A 6000-nucleotide genomic window follows, 5' to 3' on the forward strand; every position below is an offset into this window, starting at 1 on the left:
AGAATAAAGCAAATTGGCACTGAATAGAAACTGTGTTGTGAAAGACCTTAATATTGAGGAAAGCAGAGATTTTGTAGATAAAGTTTCTTGTTTGCTTCATTGTAAACCGATTGACTTCATTCTCTAACTGTAGGTCACAAAGGAAGATGACAACCCTGGAGAACTTGATAGATATGGGAGGGGGAGATGAGAGGGAGACGTCTTGTCCATTCATGTATCCGAGATTAAATTATTGAACCAGAAAAGGAGGAGTGGATTAAATAAGGGAGTAACATGCAAGCACCAAGTGTTTCTATCATAGCCTGATGCCCCAGAAGAAAAATACTCTGAAGTTGTAATTTCATTTTATATCCTGACATTGTCTGTTATTTAAAAAGCCTTATAAACTAATAGCATCTGAGAACCTGAGAAATGTGCCTGGAACTGAACTATCTGGTCAGGAAACACGTAGACAATGGTCTGAGTAATTCATTTATATGTTAGAACAGATAGGAGAACTTATTTAATTGTCAAAGTGTTTAGAAGGAGAATCTTGAAAGTGTACCTAACATTTCTTTTCTTTTCTTTTTTGCTCTACTATTTAAACTTCACTAATTTACTGTGGTCATTTTTTCAGCAAAGAAAGCTTAATTTTTTGCTAATTTTTCATATGGATTTTCAAACTTTTAAGTAAGAATTCTTTACATCCTAGGAATTTTGCAGACTCATTCATAATAATTTTAAACATGTTTAACACTTTATTACTCATTCTCAATGGGTAATAGAAAATTAATTTTTATTTGATGTTGTAACATATTATGTTTCTTTTCCAAAAAGCTCATCTACTTTTGGTCTATAACAAGATATTTTAAAAATGAGAAGGCCAAGTGTTATTTAGCATCCAAGATAAAGCCAGTCTGTGGTTCCATACTTTTTATATATTACAGACATGACTAATTCAGAAGTAGATTGTTCTTGAATAGGTATACATTATGTTCCATTTTAACAAAAATAGATCTTTGTTCCTTCTTCCCTTTACTTTTCCTCTGAAAAATATTCATGGAGTCTCAGCTATTGTCCAGGTGCTGTGTTAGATGTCATAGATAGAGCTGTAAACAAGCAAAACAGACATATTTCTTGCTCTCATGGACCTTACATCTAGGGAGATGGCCAGTTACTGAAGAAATCCTTATACAGTCCCAGTGGTCAGCACTATAAATACAAGTATAAGGAAATATATATTAATCTGTGCATCATGCTTCCCTGGGGAAAGGAACTAAAGTACAAGAAGCATTAAGCTAGATGTAAGGGAGGAGATTTGGGAGGCAGGTACATTCCAGGCTGGAGCTTGGTATAGTGGTCAGGATCGGATCATGAACAAGCATGATTTTTCAATCTTTCCCCTGAACCCAAACCTGGAGATGCCACAAAGTTAAAAAAGAATTTTGAGGGATCCCAGAATCTATATCAAAGGCTGTGAAAAGTCCTTGGAGACCAGAAGGTGGGTCAGGCCCCACAGAACCTAGAGGAAATCTTTCTAGTTCTATACTTCCCTCTCTTCACCTTTTACTCACCAGCTCAGTGTCTCCTCTGCCCTACTGGGTTCATGGGAGTGGACAGAAAACCTAAGTTCCAGTCAAGCACCTGCAACAGGTGGTAGTTCATCTAGGCACCACTGGCCCCAAGTTAAGGAGGAAGAATAGACTAACTTCCTAGTGCAGAAGGACTGAGTGGCTTTCCAACACCAAGCCCCTACTGGGTAACTACAAGGAGAGACAGCCCCCAGAAAAAAAGCAGTGTTTAGTGCAGGTTGAGGGTGGACAGGTTACAAAATGCAATACCAGATGCTCTTCTCCTTTTGTGGTCACCCTCCAACACACTTTACCTTTACCAAGAGGTGTATCAGCTTAGATCTGAGTTGTCATCTCTCCCTTCAGGTACACATCACTAGCAAGAAAGATGGCAGTTCCACTAATATGAGCACAAAGGAAAAAAATAAACAGACATCTGAGGGGTACAAGTGTAAACTCTATGAAAGAGTCAACCTATCCATGAGAAAGCAAAATTACTGGACCAGATTAAAATATACAAAATATCCCTATCAAGAATAAAGAGAGAACATTTTAAACATCAAACAGTTTAAAAGATCTCACTAGAGCTATTAACCAGGAAAAAATTAATATTGAAATAAAGGACTTAATTTCTTAAGGAGATTGAGAAAAAAATACCAAAAATTATTTCTGAAAAGTTTGCAAGTGACTCGTCTTATTAATGAGACTCTTAAACAAAAAGAAACAGATTTTTTCCTATTTGATCATTGACTATGTATTAAAAAGTTCCTCAAGCCTTTCTTTAGGACTCATTCTTTAACAGAAAGAAAACAAACAGATCATTCTCAGCAAAAGAAAATTGTTTTTTCATAAATAACACAAATAATGTATGAATATATACTTACTAAATAAAGTTCAACACAGAAGTATGTAGAAGAAAAAGTGAAAGTCTCTCTTCAACATCACTCTCAACAGTTTGCTTTTCTTTTTCTAACATAAGTAGGATAACACCGTGTTATTCTGTAACTTGCTTTTATCGTGTAAAATATATTTTAATATATATAATATATATGTATTTCCATGTCAGTACTTATAACTCATCTCTTCTTTTTTAAATTATTTGTCTGGATTTTCTACTTTATTTTAAAAGCAATTACATATGTTCACTATAAAAAAATCAAACAACACACAAATGTATATAAAGCAAAGTCAAAATTCCCTTTCATCTATCAACCCCTCATCCTTTTATCCATTTACATACACACATGAAAAATAATATGTATTTATATATATTATATTATTTATTTGTTTGTTTCCAGTGCTGTGAATTCAAACACTGAAAAGAGAAAAATATGCTTCCACTCAGATGCGTAATGAGAAAAGAATACATTGGTTTCCATTCCACACCAGTACATACATGTAAGCTCTTCTGTTACAGTTTGGCTATGAATGGAATCAGGCTATATATATGACCACCACAGTTTATTTGCTCAGTTGATAATATTTCTTGGCAACCATCTCTGGTTAGCATATGGAACTAAATTATTGTATTGATGAATGGGAATTCTAGGTTTTACCATTCCAGCCCAGATAGCATCTAGGCCTTTTAACAGAACTATTTGGAATGCTATGAGATTGAACTTAATTCTAAAGATAAAACCACATGTTTGCTATAACGATTTTTCTGTATAAAAAGTGATAATACACAAACATCTGTCTGGAACAAACAGTAGCAAACTATATACAGTATTTGAATTTTCCTTTCATTAAGCTTATGGAGTTTAGTAATATCACAGATGCATTCCATCCTCCGGGCAGCTCTTGGCCTTTCCAAAATTGTACTTGAAAAACTGGAATGAATTTTGATGAAATATCAAGTAATTATTAGTCTAAATAATTTTCTACAAAAAATTGGAAAGGCATATTTAGGGGGGTTTTACAAACACAAAGGAGACAGATAGGGTAACTTTTTAATTTTAGTAATCACTGCAGTTCAGAAGTAGTCTTCTCCTTTCTTCTCATTGTTTTCAGTGAAATAGTCCTGCTTTTCTTTTGTAGGTTATATCTCTGGTTTAGCTTAACTAGGTTAATAATAACTTACTGGTTGGTAGTAAAAAAAATACTATTTTTCTAAAATTTTTACTATTAAACTCATGAAATTTTATAGAGTCACTGGAAAAATAGAGAGATATAAAATTATTTCCATTTGGTTCTTAAAACACAGGTCTGTATTCTTCTTTTTAATATTGGGCATTAGACAAATTAACATTTTTATTAGCCTTATTAAACTCATTTTAAAAAATCAAAAATTTTACAGAGATCTCTTTCAATTACTATTTTTCTTCAGTTACTTTATATTTGAAGCTATGAGAACAAAGAGAAAAAATGAAATGAAGTGTAAAATATGAAGACAGAGAAATAAAGAGTTTCATATGCAGTTCAGTGTGCATAGTAACCAGTAAAAGACAAGAAATGCTGCTTCCAACTTACAAATGAGTAAATAAACAGTAGTTAAATTAATCAAAGCTTCATGTTGCCATTATTCAAAACAAAATAATTATCCCTCCCTCTTGGTTCCAACTGGTTATTTTTGTGTAGTTTCTGCTGCTAAATCTGGATTCTTGTGGAGAAGGAATATCTTATTCCCTTTAGTCTCCCCACAGTAAGACACACAGGGCACCTTGTTAGTGCTCAACACAGTACTTGAATTAATAAAGCAGGACATTCGTAGTTTTTTCTGAACATTATCTTCAAGTTGGGGCAACAAAATGAACACAGCTTTATTTTGCAATGTTTCTCCTTGGGGTAGTAAAAACATGTGTGATTCCTCTAATCTTTTCTGCATATCATGTCCAAGTTGACATAAATTCATTCTCATCCTGCCATTGGAGACACCAGTGATGTCTCTGTTTTAGGATCTAAGAAAGAACAAAGACAAAAACAAAAAAACCCTGACAATCGAACTCTAACTTGACTCCTTTATGTCAAGCGTCAAGCCTGCCTTTGGAATATTGCATAATTATAGTAATAACCTACAAAAAACTCACTTTACATTTTATAAGACTTTATGGTATAAAGCATTTTCATGTATATTATTTTATTTAATCTTCATAACAACATTGTAGCATCATTGCTGTTAAACTATATGAAAATCTTGGAAATAAGGGAGAAGGATGATTACACATGCTTTCAACGTCACACTGGAGCATTGTTTAATAGATTCACCTAAGAATTATTGAAATCTCTAGAACAATGAACTTTTCTTTCACATACTCTTTATTATCAGAGTCCAAACTCTATAATGTTACATTTTACCTTGTGGATTTTGTCTGCTAGAGATGCAAATAATTTATGTCTGGTTGAAATTATAACCAAAGGATATGGTATTATTGCTCTTTAAGATGTTATCCAAGTTTGTATTTAACCTAGAAATCCAACATTTTTTGTTCAGTGCATAGCAATGCTCAGTTCCTCAAATGCCTTTTGTAGCAGTTTACCATCCTGCTTCCTTAATTGAGGAAATAAATAAATCTTTGACACGTATTTACTCTTTATTTGTATAATACCCATGTTCTTGAAAAAGTATTCTTTGATATCATCATACTCATTCTCAATTAGCTTCCTTTATATCAATCATGAAGAAAGAAACACAGTGGAGCTATTTTATGCAAAAGTGAAATAGGGACACATTAAAATGTTCCAGCTACAATGATCACTTGAATCAATGTGTCCAAATTATTAATTCTTAGAAGACAGCTATTCATAGGTCACAAGGTTCTATAAAAACCAAAAATGAAACTATCCAGCATTTGCCTATGGGAAACACACAACCAGTACCAGACTCTACTAAAATGAAAGTTGAGGTTGGAGTCAGGGAGACATGAATAATGCCAACCATACAGAGTCGTCATTTCATTTTTCTCATACAAGTTTAAAATGAAACACATGTGATGTGTGGGTACTTCAAGATAAAGGTGAAGAAATGAGTAACCATTTATGAAACAGAGACATAAACAAATTGTCATTAAATTAAAAGCAAAAGCCAGCTCTGGTGTGAACAAGGTCACTTCAAGAAGTACCTTTATTCTGTTTTTAGCTGTTGTCTTTTACACTAACTAGAGAAGTTTGTGTGTGTGTGTGTTTTATTTTTAAGACACCATAAATTTCTTTTTATCAGTGAGGAAGACCAATCTAAGAAATCCTTCAGCAGAGTCCCCTTGCATCTCTTCGGCCAGAACTGGATTATATGTTCATTTCTAAAACAATATCTGCAATGGATTATCTTCTATCAATTGTGATTCAACATTTGGAGCTGGAGCTTGGAGCCACCACTCCTCAAGGATAGGACTGTGCAAAGGAAAGTAGATATCTAAACAAAATTAGAGTTCGACTTGAAAGGAGAAAAAAAGATAATGGCTGTTGAGTAGGCATCCAATGCCCTCACCTTAAGATAGCCCTTATTCTTTTTATT

This window comes from Physeter macrocephalus, chromosome 10 (assembly GCF_002837175.3).
Source record: "Physeter macrocephalus isolate SW-GA chromosome 10, ASM283717v5, whole genome shotgun sequence".
NCBI classification, from domain to species: domain Eukaryota; kingdom Metazoa; phylum Chordata; class Mammalia; order Artiodactyla; family Physeteridae; genus Physeter; species Physeter macrocephalus.